Source organism: Epinephelus moara, chromosome 6, assembly GCF_006386435.1.
Source record: "Epinephelus moara isolate mb chromosome 6, YSFRI_EMoa_1.0, whole genome shotgun sequence".
In the NCBI taxonomy this organism is placed as follows: domain Eukaryota; kingdom Metazoa; phylum Chordata; class Actinopteri; order Perciformes; family Serranidae; genus Epinephelus; species Epinephelus moara.
In genome coordinates this window covers 6866526-6890127 of record NC_065511.1, presented here as the reverse complement: position 1 = coordinate 6890127, position 23602 = coordinate 6866526, and the positions used below count along the sequence as shown (strand labels likewise).

At 40.8% G+C, this 23602-nt stretch overlaps 1 protein-coding gene and 1 long non-coding RNA gene across 2 annotated transcripts in view; both read right to left on the bottom strand.

The window, feature by feature from the left end:
* Positions 1 to 23602, bottom strand: part of tsnare1 (T-SNARE Domain Containing 1) — a 1274638-nt gene that overhangs the window by 969029 nt on the left and 282007 nt on the right. The window lies entirely within an intron of this gene.
* Positions 11828 to 23602, bottom strand: part of LOC126392372 (uncharacterized) — a 197002-nt gene continuing 185227 nt past the window's right edge. Inside the window, exon 2 of the long non-coding RNA XR_007570172.1 lies at positions 11828 to 12009. This is a non-coding gene — a long non-coding RNA (uncharacterized LOC126392372). The remainder of the gene's footprint in view (positions 12010 to 23602) is intronic.

The window sequence follows — 23602 nt, the reverse complement described above, 5'->3', positions numbered from 1 at the left end:
TGTTGAACTGTACTGGATTACACTGACAGCAGTTTCTCATTTAGTCTGTCCTCACCAATATAAATGGGATCAAACAGGTCAGATGTTCAGAGGAAAAGTTTATTCAGCCACACTTCAGACATCAGGTATACAATTCATATCAGATAATCAATATTTAAAATGCTGTTGAATAAATACGACAATAAAGACAATTAATCTTTAAATACAATAAATGAATTACAATAAATTCTTAAAATTATTATCGAATGGTAAAAACACATAAATAAGCAAAAGAATGCAAAGAACAATAACATGTTACAACATTTAATAATATAAGAATATATCTTATACTGAGACTGAATATTGCCCATTAGACATTCCCCAAACGAATTACATTTCATATTTAACCACTACAGAGATATCAGCCACGAGGCTGCTCTCTGGGGCAGCCTGAGCGCTCATACACACGTTTATTATCTATGAGCGCTGACACCGCTAGATGACAGCGGTGTCAGCGCTCATAAACACATGAGCACTGGCACCGCTGTCATCTAGCGGACCTCAGTCACATTCAACTTGGCTCTATATTAAAACATCAACCACGGGTCTGACGTTTAAACTACGCATGAAAACACTACGTTCTGTGACAAAACAACAGTCACATATCGGTAATTATGGCTTACAATTGTACGCCTTTCCCTCACTTGTCATTGTCCGATGATTGTTGCGAAATGCATGCTGGGATACCTGGCTGTCTGAAGTCCACACAAGTGTGCTCCGATGCATCCCCGGTGAAATGGGTGTGGCGAGAACACATCCGGGAATTTGGACTGAACTTGGCTAGATGTGAACTTTGAATTGGAACAGTACTTGGGCTGTGACTGATGACGTGTCACAAGTCCACAAGAACACAAGTCCGCACAAGAACGCATATTGAGAAAAGGCTATATATACGTAGATGCCGCATCAAGTGGGTTTGCCCCCTGCTGCGATACGTCAATGTCGCCGCCATATTGGATGTGGCAAGGCTGCGCTGTAAAGTAATACAAGTGAATGGACTTAATTTCATAAAGCGCCTTTCTACAAAGAAATTTACGTTAATGCCTCTCGTTTATTCATTCACACATGCACTAATATACTTGGGAAACAGTTAGGCACCAAAAACAATGTATTTGATCTTCTCAGATGGTTAAGATAAGAATCCCACACAGGAGCAATTCACCTTACATCAGCTATAGAGAACAAGGTAGTGCTGAAAAACAATACACAGTATATATATATACATATATATATATATATGTATATGTGTGTGTGTGTGTGTGTGTGTGTGTGTATAGTACAGTAGGCCTACAATAAAAATACAAGACACAGTAAAAGGACAGACAGATACAAAAATAGCAAATATTTGCATATAAACTAAAACGCCAATGGTTCCAAAGCCTTGAGGTGAACCTAACTGTAGCCTACTCATGGCAGGATTTGCAAGCGCTGAAATTAAGCTGTTTGGTGACTCAGATATCCTACACAATTACACTTTTTGGGGCTTCTGAGGCTTGCGCTTCCCTTCCTTCAGAATGGTACTCCATGCTGGGGAGAGGAGTTGGGGGCACGCCGTCACCCCCAGTGACTGCCGAGCAGGCTCCGCCGACCCCGGCACTTCCCTCTCCTGCGATCCCGACGCAGCAGCACCAGCCCCACGGGCCCGGCCAGGTGATCCATGGCAATGGCACCTCTCCAAGTCCGTCATCCGGCGATCCAGAGCCGCAGCCGTTTCCTGGTCTTCGATCACGCTTGCCTGTGTTTCCAACGCTTCTCTCAGAGTGGAAACTTCCTGGCTGTATATATATATATATATATATCTATATATATACATATATGTATAAATATATATATGTATAGGCTACTGTGTATTGTTTTTCGGCACTACCTTGTTCTCTATAGCTGATGTAAGGTGAATTACTCCTGTGTGGGATCAATAAAGTTCTTATCTTAGCCATCTGAGAAGATCAAATACATTGTTTTTGGTGCCTAACTGTTTCCCAACTATATTAGTGCGTGTGTGAATGAATAGACGAGAGGCATTAACATAAATTTCTTGGAAGAAAGGCGCTTTATGAAATTAAGTCCATTCACTTGTATTACTTTACAGTGCAGCCTTGCCACATCCAATATGGCGGCGACGTTGACGTACAGCTCAGCGCTCGATGCGGCGTCTATGTATATATGTCTATGGTCTGAAGTCCACCCAAGTCTGCTCCGATGCATCCCCGGTGAAGTGGGCGTGGCGAGAACACATCCGGGACTTTGGACTGAACTTGGCTAGATGTGAACTTTGAATTGGAACAGTACTTGGGCTGTGACTGATGACGTGTCACAAGTCCACAAGAACACAAGTCGGCACAAGAACGCATATTGAGAAACGGCTTTTGTATTCCACAGGACGAGGGCATTTTACTCATACCAACCCGACTGCAGACTGTGTTCAAATAGCCAAGAATAGACACGGTGATGAGGAGATGGGCATACGGCGAGACAGACGCTGCCACTTCCCTGGGGTAAGCTGCCATCTTGCCACTTACGACACCATTTTAAAATATCATGGAAGGAATGCCATTGGCTGGTGCTGGAGGTGTGGCGGGGGCGTGAATTAACAGGGAACGGGACGTGAAAATTAAAGGGAAACATTTATCCTTATGGCGGATCGCCACATTATGTTGTATGTTTAATCCCTTTTTTACATTCTCGTTGTCGCGTTTTCGTTAACAAAGACAGGACACTATCCTCCGAGCCCTTACAATATATATATATGTATATATATATATATATATACTGTATATATGTGTGTGTGTGTGTGTGTGTGTGTGTGTGTGTGTACATAAAACATAAAAATGTTGTTAAAAATGTCCAGGGAAGCAGCTCAAGGATTAAACACAATCAACTGTCCTTATCTCAGTCTTGTGGAGTATCTGGCAGCAGGTTCTAGTCAATATGGTGTCGCGGCACTGTAGCTCTACTCTTCCTCGTCAGAAGTCCACACGCTTACACCCAGTCAGGTAGGGGGGTACTAAATCGGTTAGAGCTCTAAACTCTGCCCAGTGGTTGTGATGCACTGAAATGCTGTGGCTGCTGGTCACTCCTCTGCACCAGTTTATCTTAGCAGACAACCCCCAAGTGGACTGCCGACTGCACTGCTGTCATCTTGCCTCGCTCCTGTCCTCACGTGCTGCTTCCCCTCCTCTGTTTTTGGTGCTGTCTCTTCAGCCATCCTCTCAGGCCGTTCTCTGCCCCAGTCCAACACACCCTGGCATATTTATTTTCAAATATTTTTTCTTTACTTAAGGCCCTCCTCTCCACCACCTTATTGGTTGTACAAGTCTTGTCTGGTTGGGTGGCCACCTTGTTAATCTGCAGGAGACTTTTCTACCAGGTGCAGGTATTTGGCATTAATTGAGTGGGACAACAGCAGGATGTAAAACTTACTGTAATCACAGCAGCCCATACGATTATAAAATAAAAGCATGCAAACAAAAACAGCAAAACCAAGCATAGTAAAAACATGCACGATAAAACACAGCAAAATATAAAAACCCAGCAAAGACAAAACACAATAAAACTAGCACTTCCGCCTTGTGACACATACAAAGGCTCTGTCAGACAGACTACTAGCTCCAGCTCGGCTGCATTACCTGCCTGTCTATATTTCCGCAGTTGAACAGACAAAAATGTGTTGCTGAGAAAAAGTTGTGGAGCTCTGTTGCAGTTGACTTTCCCTTGATAAATAAAGGTCAAAGATTTTCAGAACACCTGTTCCCCATTCCAATCACAATGTGGGCTGAAAAATGAAAGACACAAAAGATTAACTGCTCACTCATCATCGCCTCGTTTTAATCAACAGTCTGATGTTCTTAAATGAGTTAAATGTGTTTTCATCCCAGGTATTTTGAATCCAATGCATATGATGCAGCAACAGCAACATACTGTAGATTGTTCTGTTTAAAATACCCCCCTCGTATACACTGGTGATGTTCCTCAAGGGCATTAATGAAGTGCAGACTATGAGGGCAGCCGGCCCATCTGTGACAGAGCACACTCAGACATATGGCAACTTCTTAGGTTCCAAATTAAAGCAAAAAATCATCTAACGTGATTGGCTGGGATGTGAAGCGGAGTAGAGTGGATTAGAATATCAACACAGACAAATGTATGTGCATCCATAAACATCAACACACACATGCACACACACACATTTGTAAATGAGTAACTCAAAGCAAACACACACATGCAAATGAGGAAACCAGACATAACACACACACACACATACACACAAACACATGCTAATTAATAGAAAACAAACAGTTACTCAGGCGGTCTGCAGGGACTGGATTATACTGTGTCGCTCCTTGCTGAACAAATTGCTCTCTAAATTCAATCAAACACACCAAGCTCTTCTGTGAGTCTACGGGAGGCTGTAATCAGCGTGGTGGTGACTGAAGATGAAGAAAAGGACAAAAAAAAAAAAAAGGCAACAAAACAAACAAAATACAAAAAAAGTCAGTGCCCTCCAACTATCCAGAGAACTGTTTGTTTGGCACAGGAGTGAGCAGTCTACAGGAACAATGTCTTGATTAAGTGCAATTGATATCTGCCTACAGAGAGCTTCAGGCTTCAAGCTTCCATAAAGAGCAGCGAGCAGCATGGGAGCAGCTCCGTGGAAGCTGCAGTCATCAGTTGCAAGAATTCAAAACACTTATCTCACTAAGTTCACCTCTTTACCCAGTTTAGCCAACCTCATTTGCTTTTGCAGGAATGCAGCAGTGAGTAAGTATTGGGAAATTAATTTGGCTCAGTTTACTGGGAACTGTGCCACCGAAAAGCACAAGTGAGTCCACTCCGATCCAAACACATACACTGGAGAGTTTTCAATTAGATTTTTTCTGTTTCCTGATTTGTAGAATTGTGGTGTAAATTCAGAGCATCTGTTTTTTTGTCAATAGAAAGATGACATCCACTTACATGGGCAAAACAATTTAATTTATATAATTAGTGTGGAATTTTATGCATCCAAAAATCTTTATTCTTATTTCACCTTTTGCAAGATTTTGGCACTCAACTACCTCTGCCTTACACAGATGGCACAACAGAAGTCAACCACCACCAACTGTGTACTTACATTCAATTTTGCATTTACAAACTACTGTAAAAACTATTATATTACAGCCATATATACATCCAAGAAACAACCACAATAAAACATAAAACATCCTTTTCAACACCTGGCAACACCACCTCCCGGGGACATGAGAAACCCTTACTACTTACATCGATGTGTCGTGTGACCAACCAAATTTTAAAAAATTTATGTCAGTCACACCTTGTAATTTGCACCTCTTTGCTCAGACATTAGGTTCATTCGAGATGAGCCAGGCCTGCTCAGATTCGATCACCGGCGATCTAAACACAATGCATGCGAGTTAGTTTTGTGTCCGACTTCATCCCGACTTGCTCTGACGTATTACAAAAGTGGACGGTGATAAAACCGCGAGAGCGAGGCGGCCGCAGTTTCTAGAGTCAGGCGCTGCAGTTGCTCTCCACCGACTGCATCGCTTGGCTCTCACCTGATCTAACAGCTGACTGGTTTAGATGTCGACTCAACAAGATGATGTTTTAGATAAACTATTCATTTTTGTTGAATTTCAGAGATTAAAATTTCATTTGTCTGATTTGAAGGTTTATTCTGTGAACAGAAAACATGTTGTGTGACTGATGGGGAAGTTTAGTTGTCAGAGACTAAATACATTCATCATAAACTATAGAGTCTACTGTATATTAACATTGGACTGTTTTAATTATTGAAGTAGGCCTATTTAGCAACACAGAGACTTGTTTTTTTTTATTTATTTATTATTTATTTATTATTTATTTGAAGAGGACAGTGCATATTAATGAACAATCGGTACAAATACATGACGTCATGTAAATATGCAGGATTTAGCTAGAAGCTAATTTCCATCTGTAGTCCTCACATTAAAAGACAGAGAGATATACCATAAATAACAGTTAATTCAACAACATATAAAGTGCAACAATATTAGCAGCAGTGGTCAGTTCATCTCGAACGAGCCTATTTTATCTCTATTATGCAGGGCAACGACAGCAAGGCTCTCTGTGATGACATCACAAACGTTGATTGGCTGATGCAGTTGTTGTCCCAATTCTACTGTACTGTACCATACAAAATGTTGTTCTCATGACAACAACCACTTGGCAAAACCAGGATGTGCTTTGTTTATGGTTCTGATGATGTCACTTTTAACAACTCTTTCACTTGAACACGCTCATGGCTTGATGGGGCTCATTTATGCTCAATGTTAGATACAGAGACGGGGATGAACAGAATAGTACTCTGCGTTCATTTTGTCCAGATTTGTGCACATTTCCTGAAAGCTGATGGATATGGATGAAATGAAACAGTACTACAGAGATCATGGAGACAGTGTAGCGTAGTTCGAGCGTAGGAGATGACAAAGAAAATTTAACTAATGGTAGAAATGAACAAAACAGTAATTTATAATAATATATACTAATCTTGGTGAAAATAGTGAAAAGTATTCTCTGTCCACATATCAGGATGTGTATATTGGCCGTACGCACTACTGTTGTCTACACTGCTGCCTATGTTAAAAGGTGCAATATTATGACCTCCTCCACTGTCGCCTCCTTTGTTGCTGTGTGAAATTTTTGCCTCTGAGTGCCATCTTTTGGCTGTATCTATGCTATCAAAGTAAGAGAAGAAAGTATGAAATAAAGTATGTATGAAGTATGTATAAAGTATGGAAGAACGAGGGCAGAAGCATTTGAAATGGACAAATCTATTTTGTACGTAAAGGGAATATAAATGAACCTTTAACAAAACCCAGAGTTGACTGCACTAGTTACTAGCTTTGTGATCCAGACGGCCAATGTCAGCCAGCAATGAAGGGCTCGGGAGGAGCTTCTACCCTCAAGCCAACACTAATTACAGTTCATAAAAGTGCTATGGATGACACCATAACAGCTACTGAACTCAAATATCACTAGATCTGTCATGATGACAACTGAGCAAAACTCCATCTGCTGATGAAGACTATGGCTGTGTCTGAAATCATTCACCTGCCCGTGCCATATAGTCTGTCTGTTCCTTTGGCACAATGGATGGTGGGATATATTGCTTGGTGAGTGACCATCGGCTGAAAACTACTTTTCACGATGCACTGTGGGATACTTCTTATATAGGGTATAATAATTCCCACCATACATTGGGACATCACTACAAAATGCTGAACTCACTGTGTAGTGGATTATATAGTGAGTGGTAAGTGATTTTTGACACAGCCCATGTGAAATTGAATTTGAATTGAATTGAATTGAATTGAATTGAATTGAATTGAATTGAATTGAATTACAGTGATGGTCATTTCCAATTGAATTTGAAAAATTGAATTGAAACATTGAATTTCCCCTCAGGGGATTAATAAAGTAAATAAACATAAACTTAAACTTAAATGGTCGAAAGCACCAGAAAATAATAAGTAAACCTTCAGTTAGGATTTGACAGTTGTTATAGACATAGCTTTATGTTCATACATTTAGACCAATGCTCAAGTTAAACACACAGTTAACAGTCAAAACTCCTGTTTGACTGCAAAAGACCTGCAGGAAGATTTATCAGACTCTGGAGTGGTGGTGCACTGTTCTACTGTGCAGTAACACCTGTATAAATATGACCTTCATGGAAGACCTTGGATCTTCATCTTTAACATTTTGCCTTTTGGAGATCAGGACATCTTCTACTTGCTTAGCTTCTCAAAGTAAACAATATTTTGATCAGGCGTGCCCAAACTTTTGCATGCAACTGTTTATTTGTATGCGCGATCTAAGAAGCTAACTAACATTAGCTCAAGCGGGAAACATTAACCCATAACCAAGTGGGCTTAAAGAGCTTTTATACATTGAAAGAACTTGGAAAATAAACTGCTTTGTAGCATATGGGCCAAACCATCCCTGTCTAATTGAGACCGGTGCTTACATAGCAAAATGTGTGACCTTGTGTTTGATGTAAAAACAGCATGTAAAAACACTAAGTCAAACCCACAGTTATAATATAATAATGTAATAATGGTTTGCACAACCAACTGCATTTTTAAGCTAAGGCTGGCAGTGAGTAGTGTATTTCAGTGCTTGATTATCTGTCATGTGACCATGGCCCTGTACATTTCAGCAGTCCCAGTGTCCCATTAGTGAGCAGGGGAAACTTTTAGTCAATTATGTGATAACTTAACTGCTGGCAGCTATTGTTTATTAGTGAATTACTGTATATTGTGTATAGCCAAGTTACCTTCATTGCATGTCCCAGGCGCCTTGAATTTCTTTCTTCACCACCAGGATGTTTTAGCTGTTCTTCTGTCATTAACTGAGTAATTGGAGGAACAAGGAAAAAGAAACAAAAAATTAATTATGCCTGCACAATTAAGCAAGAGATCCCACAGCTTTTTTCTGCCCCTTATGATATTCAATCATGGACTAAAATTGTTTCTGCCACTCACATATTGATTTAATTCTCTCATCTACTGTGTTAATTAACAAGGTATGACAGCTGAAGTCAGATATTTCCAGTGTGAGCATGCCCCCGTAAGTATAATTATAACAGTGCACTACACTATACTGGCATATCAAACAAACAGCAATCCACAGTCAAACAATGGAAACAGATCCTTTTAAATGGCGCAAACAGGGCGGAAGTAAGGAACCTCTGGTATTTTCTGCATCATCACAGTACTAAACTGCTATTGACTATAATGTCCAAATTTGTCACTATGAGAGATGAGCGAGTACACCATCATTTGTATCTGTGTCTGCATCTGTTTAACCAACTAAATTATCTGGATCCATACTTGCAGAGGGCAAAGTTTATGCCAGAAGTGGGTGGTGTTTAAATTGAAAGTAGGCTGAGCCTAACTGGAGGTTGTTTTTTAAGCCTGAAATTTAAATGGACCGATCAGAAGTTGCAATATTTATTACCTATGATAAAAGTGTTTACAGAACAGCCTCAGAATTGAGCTTCAGATATTTCTTTATTACAAGAGTAATAGATTAAACAGAGATACTAAAATGAGGATTTTCCTTTATTACAATAGAGATAATGACACATTCTTGGCCCCAATCACACAGAAAGCGCCATCACCTCCTTACCCTAACAATCCTGTGTAATCAATCTGCCGTTTATTTTTTTATTTCATTCATAGTAATTAGTAGTGAATTACTAAAATGGACAGGCAGAGGTACTTGCTCTGGCTCTGACTGAGTGTGAGAGGCTGTCAGCAGATGGTTTGTTGGGCAGAGGGAAACAGAAATTTGTGTGGGTACATGAGACCCTAAAAAGGGTTAATCACAGGGAGTACCACCAGTTGGTCCAGGAGCTTCGCCTCCATGATGGCCATTTCCAGGCATATTTTGGGATGAGGATGACTCAGGGGGAGTTTGACAACTTGCTGTCTATTGTTGGGTTATATAGCTCTGGGTATCCAGCAACCACTATCACCAGTTTCTCCTCCATTGTTTACTAACTGTAAACTTGTTGTGACCACTACAGAAGGCCTGCCTCTCAAATCATCCCACTGGATAATGGGAAAAGAGCGGACATGACATGGAGTGCTTTTCCACTCTGAGTTTAAGTTTTTTCAACTCGAGGAGAACGGAGCGCTCCAGCAAAAATGCCAGGTGCCTAGAGCGCAGAAACACGAGGTGCACAGGAATGCAAAAACAGCGAGTTTGAAAATTTTCTGTACGACTTACTGTTTCATTTTCACTTTGACCCTTAAACACATTTAGAGTTTTATACACTGCTGAAAAGACAAGATTCTCAGCTTTCGAATGTAATATCTCTATTGATTTTGTACCCTAAATATTAAGCAAATACATCACATTACATAATGACTGTCAGCGAGCCATGATTTTGGGATAAAGGCCTTCAAAGTTTGTAATACAGTTGTACATGACATACAGAGATAAACTGTATCGTTTCCCCGTTAAAGGTTTTTTGGGGGGGAGTTTTTCCTTATCCGCTGTGAGGGTCCTAAGGACAGAGGGATGTCGTATGCTGTAAAGCCCTGTGAGGCAAATTGTGATTTGTGATATTGGGCTTTATAAATAAAATTGATTGAAATTGATTGATTGATACACGACAGAGCCCATTGGTATTTCAAACTGGAAGCGCATGCTGTACTCTATGGGCTGTCCAGGAGTGAAAAATACATGGAAAAGCTTGGGGACACTTTTTGTAGCCAGCAAGGTAAAGTAAATAAGCATAACCAACAACACAGTGCACAAAGACAAGAAAATATTATTTGTGTCAGTAAAAAACCCATATTTTCCTTTAACAAATGAATTTAGCATACAGTTTGCAATGTACGTCACATGACAATATTCACAACGTGGATTAATTTTATAAAAAATGCTTTGAAACCTTTGATTGGACTACGACTCTTACAGACAAAAGGAATAGAATGTTATAAAATCAAGACTTTGGTCGAATAGGGACTTTCTCACACTTTGAGACTTTTGAGTGAGCACGCCAAGTTTGCTGAAGACTTATCTCCATACACAACAGTATTAGCCAGCCAGCCGTGACCCATACGGTACCGTTTATTTTAGAATCGGGACTGTTTACATGTGCATATTGGTATAATTCCACTTTAGAACATGGCACTCTTAAATACTTGATTCCAATATATATATATATATATATATATACACATACATACATATGTGTATATGTATGTATATATATATACATATACATATATATATATATATATATATATTGGTCTATCTTTTGATATTGTATTGTATTTTGTGCTTCAAGATTTTCTATTATTCTAATTTTTTTTATTATATTTAGACTATTCGATGTATCACTGAAGTTGCATTTATGAATGATCCATATTTATATTGTTTTTAATGTTAATCTGAATCAGGTGGTTTCTATTAAAAGGGACACACGCCCACAAACCATTTAACGCTGAGGACAGCTATGAGCTGAAGTGCGTCCGTTCGACTGCTGCTGTGCAATCCACTATATTAAAAAGTATTATACTTATTAGTGAGTGCTCGGGTTTTTCTGCTGTGCTGTAATATTTGGACTGGCACCCAATTACACTTTGAGACTTTTGAGTGAGCACGCCAAGTTTGCTGAAGACTTATCTCCATACACAACAGTACTAGCCAGCCAGCCGTGACCTCCCCAAGATGGCGGCGACGTTGACGCACTGTAGCCACAGGAATGAGTCACCTATGATTATATATATCTATGCGTTACCCTCTATCCTTGGACCCTCATTTCGGATGAAGGATAAGAGTTGGCAACAATGTTTCAGGTTACAAGAAGAAAAGTGAAGGCCATTAACAAGCAAGCACATTGGCATGACTGCTACTGCTTAAGTTTACAGTGTAAAAATGACGAGTATCTCACTGATAAGTACCCAGCTGCTGGTCTTAAAGATAATTTTCCTCAATAGGTATATAATACATGATCGATAAATCCTCTAAATTGTTTAACCACCTATATGCCTGTACAGGGCGGCAGTTATGCATCTTACATGGCAGTTGTCATCCACCATTTACCACAAGGACAAGAGGAAATAGTTGTAGTAGTAAAAAAACGAAGACAGCAAATGGCCACTAATGAGTACAGTAATGTTATAACGTTATGTGTCGAGTCACAACTTCGTGTGATGAGATGCAGCTCCACAATACTGATGCTTTTTTTTAAAAATTTTTTATATACTTTATTAATCCCCGAGGGGAAATTCAATTTTTCACTCTGTTTGTCAATTACACACAGGTCGGAACACACACATGCACAAACTGGACCTATACATGCACTAAGTGGAGAGATGTCAGAGTGGGCTGCCCATGACAGGCGCTCTGAGCGGTTGGGGGGTTCGGTGCCTTGCTCAGGGGCACCTCGGCAGTGCCCAGGAGGTGAACTGGCACCTCTCCAGCTACCAGTCCACGCTCCATATTTTGGTCCGGACGGGGACTTGAACAGGCAACCCTCCGGTTCCCAACCCAAGTCCCTATGGACTGAGCTACTGCCGCCCCCAATATTTTGGTCCGGACCGGGACTTGAACAGGCGACCCTCCGGTTCCCAACCCAAGTCCCTATGGACTGAGCTACTGCCACCCACACCACAGGTAACCAGATGGATTATGGGTGTCTTAATTGTACAGTGCAGTCCTGTCATCACAGTATGACAGTGGAATGACAAGGAGAATCATCATTGGTCTTCAGATAACAATCACAGTGTATTCCTTAGCCATCTGTGTTCAATAAACAAAAATACATGAATCTGGTGTTACAAAATAAATTACAGAAATCATTATAACCTGGTGTGATCGTAAAGTGTATAATATTAGTCTATTACAATGCTTCAGGCTGCATATTCACATTAGCATTACACAATATACCTCCATAAGCATTTATATTACACTGGCAAAGCCCCACAATAATCCATTAGTAATATAAAGAAGTACTGCAGAACATATTCACCAATAAACGTGAGGTGAGCATAACGCAGCACACATACATACACATCATGTGGCTAACTAACAAACTGCTACACTCAACTACAAGCCAGCCAAACTAGCACAGCTGCTAACAATGATAGAAAAAGGACAGCTAACATCAATAAATAAGATTAAACATTAAAATGTTGTGAAACCAAACATAATGATGCATACAATATTACCTGTAATCACAGTATGAGAGTGGAATGACAAAAGGAATCAGCATTGGTCATGGGAAAACAGTCTGGATAACACAAGGAACACAAGTGAATAATTAAGCTAGTTTAAAACCAATAGTGAAAGTTTTAGTCGCTAAAAATATAATTGTACGACACACAGTAAGCTGAAGTTGTTATGAGTAGATTACACAGTAAAATACAATATATTGCCATCTGGATTCTAACAAAATCAGCAATTATCCCAGCCCAGCAAGAGAACACGACCTACCAGAGTGTACTCCTCAGCTCTCTGTGTAGTTCCCATGCCAGCCACATACAATACTGCTTTGCCAGCAGACAGCGCTGTTGCACCACTTTGCTATAATTTAATCAAGTATACTTTACTCTGTTACACTTACAACATTCAACACACTCATAAAATAATTTTTAGTACGACGTTTTGACCAACAATGACAGCACTGGGCTACCCTACGACTGAACTCCCCACATATCGTAAGCTATAGTAGCTGTATGGGTAGTCGACTCATCTAATGCTAATGGTAAGTCAGCAAGTTAACATTACTGCCTAACTGGCCATTTCATTAGAATGATATGACATTACGTGACGTGAAAAAAAAAAACATTCATAGGTGTCCTCGTCTGTGAACGTGATTTCTGCCTGAGTCACGTCATGGTGGCTTTTACTTTTACGTTCACCGGCCAGCGTGTTTACAGACAGTAACTGGCAATCCTGTTTATCTTTAAGACAATTTTTGTTACTAAGGTGTCATTTTTCCTCACTGTGTTATAATTTTGTCCTTTGTCCTTTTCCAGTTCCACACTCTTCCACAGTAATCACAGTCATCTTTTAAAATATTTACATTCATAAGGCTGCTAAAGAAGTTCATGTCTTCACTGTTTTGTTTCCTGACCCCTCATAATCTCTGTACCTTTTGCTTTTCTTTCTACTCCCCCCCACCCCCCACCCACCCCCATTTCCTGTAATCATCTAATGCTGTTCAGGTACCAGGGGACACACTCCAGATGGCCCTGACAAGAATCAGCACTTTCTATTGGCTTAAATTAATTGGGGACACTTTGGTGAAGGCCATCCCTTCCTTTGACAGGCATTTTGCTGGCTCTTTGTGCTGCTGCTGACATATGCCACCCCACACCACATTGCATGATGGGAAAACTAATGGTCCTGTCGTCTTATATGGGGCAGCTGGCAGGAGACATTTTGGGGGGCTGGGGGAAGGGGGCAGTTAGACTGTACTCACATTGAGGGGCTGTACCAATAAGGGTTTTTAAGGAAGATGCAGTTAACTCTTTGGAATGAAGATACTTATTACTGTTGGCTATAAAGAATATAGGCAAATTTTGGAACCATATAATGGTCTCACCCCACTGCACAGATGTAAATTATATAGTATATGTTATAATTACCTCTGGAACATTTTCAGAGAAGGCTTTCATCATTTTAAAACATGACAGTGCTGTAAGGCTGGGGTGTACAGTATGTCCCAGTAGAGCACTATATTTATATTTGAAACACTGTCAGTGTGGCATTCACTGTAAAGCAGGCGATTGCATCAGCAATACAGTAGTAACTTCACATGAGGACCAGTGTGAGCTAATAAAGCTTTGGCCATGGATGAAGCTGTATTCTTCCTTTTCAGCCACTCATGCATCTGTTCAGTGACTCTTCTTCTTGACTGTGTGCAGAAGAATTCAATAAGCATACGCTAATTGGAAATCCCCACTGGAAGTGAGATAAGCGAAGTAAGCGAGGCATGATTGGCGAACAAGTTTCCTGTCATCAAATTCACACTGATTCCATCACCGTAAATGTCTCAGACATACATACACATACATATCAGCCAATAGCCCACATATGCATGTGTATGTATGATTGATTTTTTATATATCTTTTTACTTTTTTTTTTTCATACTGATTTTATATAAATGTTCTTTGTAATGAGATATATCATGACCCTGATGAAGGCCACAAGCCAGAATGAATCGGAACACACTACATTACACAGCAATGGCAGAGGTGTGCCCAAAGCCTGTTTTGCTGCGATAATGTTCATTACATTTATTTAGCGGTTGCCCCTGTCCAAGGCAACTTACAATAAGTGCATTCAACCATGTAGGTACAACCAACCTGTTCTCATTCCAGGTCCTCAAATACCAACGCTTTGTCACACCCCTCAGTGTCTGATAGTGATGCACAGCTGAAACACAATGTAACGCGTGATTAATGTTGTGGAACGGTCACGGTTAAAGTAATAGTTTGGGATATTTGAACTGAGGCTGTATGAGGCAGTTGTCTGTGGTCAGTGTATTGCCTTCAGTAGATGACTGTCGGCGAGCTCCCTGTGTACAGAAACGGGTTGACACCAAAACCTATTTTAGCCACCTACAAAGAGGCCCACTAAAAAAAAATCAATATGAGTCTAAGTGGATGCTATATCGAGGATATTTTTGCTGTCAGACAGCCCTTTTCTTTGGCATTACTTTTTCTTGACAAAACTTCTGTGTTACTGTGCCGCTGGTGCAGCGCACTGTATAACCCCACAGGTTCGCTGTTTAAGTCAGACTGTCAGCGGTTTATGGAAGACACAATGAATTCTAGAAAGTAAACCTAAGTGATTATGACAACAACGACGAAGTGCCGTTCACTGTGGAGAGGAGGGTACCTTTGTGAGCCAGAGTATAGAGATGGACTTTTGCAGAGGGGGACTGAACTGCCGAAAGGGAGCGAGAGAGGGGAAACTTATGTGGCCAACTGTAGCCAACTGTAACTGTGAATGCATGCTCACGGATCCAGAGAGCTATTGCTGCCCTGAGTAGGACTTGGTTGCCACACAACTACAGGATCTTTCTGAATCTTGGGATGCCAGCGCTTCACATACAGTCTGCAAACTCTGCATCATCAACCATCCAGAGTTCCCTGCCATGCTGAATGCTGGTGTCCTGCGGACCTTCTTCAATTTTCCGAAAATAAATCGAAATAAAACATCCCACAGCAGAAAGGTCTAATAAATTTGTTGTCAAAGTTTTTGGCTGTCAGTACTACTGTATAATGACTGATTATTAGACAACCAAAGATTTGTGGGCTATGTTCACCCTATTAATACAGATCATGGGAGTACATGTCAATAGTTCCTATCCCTAGTATTTCATATTTCATATCTGGATATCTAACTGTATATATGATGTGAAATAACAGCACATTCAGTTGGCGTCTCTCGCTTATTTGGTGGTTTTACATAGTCCTTCGGGAAGAACTGTTCACTGCAAAGACAAAGTTGTCTTAGACTTGTGGGTGGAGTGTTTATGTCCATATTAAGCACAACAAGCCACAGCTGTCGAAGCTCAATGTCAATCAGTGAAACATGGTGAAATGTATTTGATGAGCGGGACTTTACTTTGTTGAAATAGTCTGAAAAAGCACTAGCATACACCATCTTTGAAATACTGTAGTTTACAAAAGTGAAGCATTTTTTACATTTTATCTTGCAGCAGCATTTTCTGACTCAAACAGCAGACCTGCAGAGTAATACAGTGTGCTGCAGCAGTGGTACAGTACTACTTAAAGTTTAGGAATCAATTAATTAATTAATTTTTTATGTAGGTCTTTTATTGGGTGGCTAAAATTCATTTTGATGTCAACCCCAGCAGACAGAATTGCTGAGCTTCTGGGGTGCTAGTTCCGTCTGTTTCTGCAAACAGTGAGTACACTGACCGCCATCTACTGAAGGTAATACACTGACTATAGAAAAGTACCTCATACAGCCCAACTTCAAAAATCCTGAACTACCCCTTTAAGTTTTGGGAACAAAACTATGTGGTTAGATTTGGACAAAAGATCATGTTACAGACAGAGTCTGCCATGTTGCACCACCATGTTTCTACAGTAGCACTCCATCACTGTTCACATCAAATGTTTAGTTTGAAAACTTTTACATTTTAGCCTATCTAAGGTCTGGGAACGACACAAGATGGCGGATGATGCACGGCGTGGTGAGGCTGCTCCTGTGTTTGGTCGGTCTCGCTTACAACCTGACATTTATAAAACTGTCGATGGCAAGGTTATTGTTGAGGACGAATTGCTAAACTTCCTCGCAGTAAAAATTAAGACTCTAAGCCAGGACGAAATCGTTTTATTAGCTACAACCAATTTTGACTCCGAGTGGATTGAATCCTCGAAAAAAGTTTTGTTTGAACTCTGCCCAACATCGCAGCGGTATGTTTCACATAAAGGGCAACAGACAGCATAAAAAGCTGTCTCAAAGTGTTGAATGAGAATATTCCCAGATTTGTTTCTCATTATCTAGATGAACTGCCCCCGGTGTCCTTTTCTAACATGGACGTTTGGAGCCTGCTTGGGAGAATGGAGAAAATGCACGTTGAACTCTGCTCTTTGAAGAAAACAATGCAGCTACAGGCTGACATAAGTGAAGAGCTCCGTGCTATCACTATGGACGTGAACTGCAGAGTAAGCGCACTGGAGCGACCCGCTGAGCTGGCTGTGGACGGAGGTTTGGCTAGGCCAAGCACAGGTGTGGCTGCGGAGGTGGCTAACCTGGCTGGTGCAGCGATGGAGCCGGAGTCCACTGCACGGGGAGCCTCGGGACCGAGCACCGGAGGGAGGGCCACGACACCGAGAGCTCCGGAGCGGGGAGAGATGTCTGCGCCGGGTCGGAGGGCCGTAGACGCAGAAGGGCCTGTGATGGGCCGCTCTCCAGGTAGATTGCCATTTGTGTCTCGGTCTCCAGAGTGGACCAAGGTGGTTAGAGAGCTCAAAGGCTGACGTCTGCAGGAGCCGCGGAGGGCTGTGGTTCAACTGGGATAATCAGCTGCTGCCTCAGTTGTGGGGACTGGAACCGTGACTGGCATCAGAACTGTAAAGTCTAAGCTGGTGAGTGTCTTCGCCTCTAGGTTCTCACCAGACCTTGACTCTGAAACTTTATCCATGTACCTCAAAGAAAAACTTGGCCGAGAGGTCCGCTGCCTGCCACTGAACACAGTAGATTCACATCTTTTAAAGTAACTGCTGAGGGCAACAAAGTTGGTGAAATGTACACTCCGGAGCTCTGGCCGGAGGGGGGCACTTGTCCGGCGGTTCTATGAGCTGCGCAGGGCTGGAGTTGTCGGTGCAAATACGGCATCGGCTGTGATGGTAAGAAAGGTGCCTGCTGGTGCAATGGGCACTCACCCATCAACATAAATGACTATGCGTATTGTCTCATACAACTGTCGTGACCTGCGCAGGGGATAAAGCTCGCCGCATGGTTGTAGACAATTTGTTAGACACTTGTGATATACTGTGTTTGCGAGAGACTTTTTTAGCAAAACAGGACTTAGAGAAATTAAACTGTCTTAATGATAACTTCCACGGGGCAGGGGAATCCACTACTGATCTCTCCATGGGGTTAGCTAGAGGGAGAATACCTGGGGGTGTCGGCATTCTCTGCAACATGAAGCTGGAGTCATTGATAAAGCTTGGTGTGGATTGGTGTATTGCAATACACTTTGTCCATGATGATAAGGAATTTATGGTTCTAAATGTGTATACACCTTATGAGTGCCGTGATAATTAGGATGAGTATTTACATAGGCTTGCATTCATCAACTCTTTTATTCAAGATAATTCCTGCTACAACATATATATGTCATTGGGGATATGAATGCTGATCTCCTGGACAGCAAATCATTATTTTCTAATCACATGGTTCAATGTTGTGAGGATAATAATCTTATATTGTCAAGCAAAGTGTTTCTGCCTACAGATAGTTATACATACATTAGTGAGGCTTGGCACACCATGTCATGGTTGGACCACTGTACAGTGTATTAAAAATATTTTTCAATACTCATCTGTGTGAAAGAGTGAACATCCAACGTCAGAGTTAATTACTAACGAGCAGAACCTTATGGCCTGTTTGTCATCTACTCGCTTTCAAATGTCCGCCACGGACATTTACACAATGTCACGGATAAACATGGGTAAATGCATGAAAAAAGATCATCACATATCACCTCTGATAAAGGTTTATTCATTTAAAAACACATTGTGCTCGTTTAGCACACTATTTCATGTAGTTTTTATCTGCTGGAGGGTCGCGTAGGGGAGCGTAGCGCGATAAAAATAGAAGAGCCGCGTAAAATAGAGAGTTGTTGCACGACAGGCGGTGGTTGACGCGCCGCTCCCGTTGCTGGTGCAGCCGNACAAGCTACATTCACAGACAGTGAGTCCCATTATAATGTGTTTATGAGCGAGGTCGAACAGGTAGCGCCAAAAGCATAAAAATCTATATGTGGCGGAGATAATTTATTCGTGGCGCACCGCCACAGATAAATGAATGTATGGGAAACACTGACTGTATCAGTACAGCTGATGCACATGCCTCACTGGGGGGTATGGACATTTTGTATGGTACGTCAACAGCAGACCATACCATTTGCCATGTCGCTAAATGTTGATATTTTACCTGCGGTAGTAAGAGATGGTAGTCTCAGTACTGAAAAAGCAGACTGGACATCCCTCACAAAGGATGACCTCCTAACTTATTATAGCCGTACTAATGATCTGCTAAGCAATGTTCATATATGTAGAGATGCAGTCATGTGCAGAGATGTGTACTGTAAGGATGAGGAGCATAGGAGAACTGTGTGTTCCATGTATAATAACATGGTAGATGCTTTACATGAAGGCAGCAAGCCATTTTTAAAGCATAAATCAAAGAAGTATAATGTCAGACCTGGGTGAAAAGAGTTTGTAGCCGAATATCAAGCTGAAGCCCAAGAAGCCTTCAAACTATGGGATGACGCAGGCAGACCCAGACAAGGATATGTGCTTGAGAACAAGCAGCGCACTAGTGCTAGGTATAAGTACGCTATCAGGTACATCACTAAAAATGAGAAAGCCATGAGGGCTGATTCCATGGCTAAGAAATTGCTAGGCAATAATGTGGTTGATTTCTGGAAAGAAGTAAGAGTTCTTAATAACTGTAAAGCATCTTTACCATGTACTGTAGATGGAACATCTGGTACAGACAGGAGACAGCATTATAGCAACCTTTTTTAACTGTCTAAAAAGTGATCTGTATAAGGCATGTCTCATGAAGTGTATCAAGCTGTTAATAAGATCTCTGATAATAAGGCTAGCGGTCTTGACCGCATTACTGCTGAACACCTTAAGTTTGCAAGTGTGAGAACAGCTCCTCTTCTCTCTCTATGTTTTATTAGTTTCATGGTCCATGGTCTGTTGCCTGACTCGATGCTCTCTGTCCTTTTAGTACCTGTCGTTCAGGACAAAGCAGGAAAAATAAGTAGCCTAGATAGCTACAGGCCCATAGCTCTTGCCAGCATTCTGTCTAAAGTTCTAGAAATTATCTTGTTAGATAAAATAAATGAGTATATCCACTCCTCAGATAATCAATTTGGTTTTAAAGCCAAACATGGTACTGACCTGTGCATATATGCATTGAAAGAGATTGTAAACAAATATCGAGGTCTGAACTCATCTGTTTTTATGTGCTTGATTGATGCTTCTAATGTTTTTGATCGTGTTAACCATAGAAACTTTGTTATAAAATTGCGAGAAAGAGGGGTGCCTGGGTATTTAGTGCAGATTCTGGCTTATTGGTATGCCAACCAAACTATGCAAGTGAAATGGGGTAATAGTGTATCAGGCCCATTCAGGGTAAGCAATGGTGTCAGACAGGGAGGGATTTTGTCTCCTATTTTTTTTTTTATCTTTATGTTGATGGTCTGTCCAAGAGACTGAATGCCTGTAAGACTGGGTGCATGATTGGTGATATGTTGGTGAACCACCTAATGTATGCAGATGACCTGGTAGTATTTAGCCCGAGTAGCGCTGGTCTTCAGCAGCTCCTTACAAAATGCACTGAGTATGGCATGGAAAACGATATTAAATATAATGCCAGTAAAAGTGTTGTTTTAATCAGCAGAACGAATGAGGACAAAAATGTAAAATTTCCAGACTTTAAATTATCTAATAATATTCTTTGCCTAAAAAATAAGGTCAAGTATCTTGGACATATGATCACAGAACAAATGAAAGATGATGAGGATATCTACAGACAGTGCTGCAGGTTGTATGCTCAGGCGAACACCCTGGTACGCAAGTTCAGCATGTGTTCTGAGAGTGTAAAGTTGATTTTATTTCGATCTTATTGTACACCACTGTATACTGCTCATTTGTGGGGTAGCTATAAAAAAGGAAGCATGCAGAAACTTCAAGTGGCATATAACGATGCCTTGAGAATACTACTTAAAAAACCTAGATGGTGCAGTGTGAGTGAGATATTTGTGACTGCCAGAGTCAATACTTTGAAGGCAGTGTTAAGGAACTTAATCTACAAATGCATATGTAGACTTGATGAGTCAGAAAACGGCATCATTGTGGCCTTAACCAATCCAGGGAAGAGCTGTATTCGCTACACATCTAGCCTCAGGGAGCATTGGCATAAACGCCTGTATTTGTTTGAATTTTTGTACATTTTATATAGGACTGCTGTCTTTTATGTGGAATGTATATTTTGTATTTTATGTTTTTGTATTGTATTCTTTTATGGACCACTGAGTCTGCAATAAAGACATGATTGATTGTTTGATTAATTGATTGACAGCAACAGACAGTTTGCTGATTTTTCTTAGTTAACTTTGAATTTATAATTTGATAGGCTAAGGCTAAGTCTGTCACTTCAGTAAATGAATTTCACTTTGCACTTGTCTTCAGGTGTTGGCCAGTTCATATTATATATGTGTTTTTTTGTTTTGTTTTTTTGCAAGTACTCAAATATGTAAATTACTTAAAATGGCCACCCATTGTACGTATCCTCCTGATGCTGTGAAGAAAGAATCGGCAGAAGTGGGGTGTTGCAGCAACTTTGGCAGCTAATTTCAGCTATTCACCCAGGTTTCTTTCAGTCCAACATTAGGGTGCCCTCGGGTTAAAATGACTGATGTACAGATGTATTAGGTCTAGGTAATTCTTGAACATTTAAACACAATATCCAACAAAAATCAATCATATTAATGTGAACCCACAAACCTGGGACTTTTAGGAGTCTGGTCCAACAGGGCAGGTGACCACTTTGCCTCATTATTAATTCAGGCTTGATCATAATCTAGTGCAGTGTCTGAACTTCATGTACTGTAGGTTTGTGGCTTTAAACTGCAGAACAAAAACAGTCATGCTGCTTATGTGATCCTGTCCCTTTCCTTTATTCACACAGGAGAGGTCGGGACATGCAATGGCACACAAACTCACAAGCACCATTACTGCTCATATGAATGCATGTGCACAGACAATCATGTGCACATGTGAGAGGTCAGACACAAACACAGCTCCAGAAGTCAGACCCACTCTTTGTGTCAGATTCTCATAAATCTTTCAGGCCACTCTGTCTGGCCCATCTTCACGCTTCTGTAGGTAAAATCAGACGTGAGAATCACAGGTGATCTCAGCACAGGAAACACACCATTAGACCTCTACTGTTGTCTGCACACACACACAAACACACACACACACGTAAAAAATATTTTTTCAATTGAAGCTGACACAAGCGGGCATCGTGCAGATTATTTGGCAACTTCAGGGCCGACTTTTTTCATGAGGACTAAAAGAAGTGAGTGTTTCTGCCCAAAAGTTATTTTCTTTGCTGGTGAGAGAAGCTTCTTAATTATTGTCATTATGGAATGATAGTGGTGCCCAGTTTCTGGGATGGCCAGATGGAGCCACTAAAAGTCTTGGGGTGGCACACCAAAACCGAAAGTCATAACTGAATTTCAGGAATTCGTTAATGCTGTTGTCTTGTATATGTTAGTTGAAAACTATGTCACAATGGGGAGTTAAGGAATATATACTCATATACTTTGCTTCCTATTTTACAGTTGATATTACTAATTATCTGATGTGCATAGACTAATGCAAGTAAAGTTAACATTTTGAATACCACAAAGTACTTCATGCAGGTACTCTACATAACCACACATAATACGTGGGTTTACATCCTGTGCGTAGTTATTTTAGACAAAACCACAATCTTTTCCTAAACCTAACCAGCAGTTAACTGGCACCTTAACTCATAATTAAGTGTTAAGAAGTCGTGGTCATTTTACAAATTTCTGAGAGATCATGTGGCTCATGGAGTTTTTATAACAATGTGTGCGTTTGTGAAATGTGAGGTTACTCTATTAAAATAATCCTTGAAATAATGATAAAATGGTTACTGTGTACTTACAGATACATAGAAAATATATAGATATTAGCTAACGGATTATATTTGTTTTAGAATCATAGACAAGTGAAATGTAAAGGTATACTTTGTAGGAATTGTTGGTTACTGTTTGTGAACATAACTCCAGACATGCTCCCAAGCAAAGCTTGCTTCACCCACGTTTGCCACAACACTACACAAAATCAGCTTAATGAACCCAAAGGGGAATGTCACTACAGCCTACAAGGGCATAAACAGCGTTAACAACTGGCAAACAAGCTATTCCTTCCTCAAGCACTTGGCCCAGGTGCTCTGAATCAGCCACTGCACTCTTGTGATGCCTTCAAGAACAGAGGGAAAAAAAGTCACAGGTAAACCACAACCAACTCAGCACCTCAGGGGCCGACACACCCCCTACACTAATTGTAAATACACTGCAAGACACTGTACTTTTGTTGGATTGTTTAACTTGTTGTAATGGAAAAGGCAATACTTTAGCAAGCTAACTAAGCTCACCTCTGGCACCTAACTGTCTCACAGAAAAGAGGCCAACTCCACATGGCTCCTCATCCTTTCCTGAAGTGCTTGCCCAACACAGTCTCACAC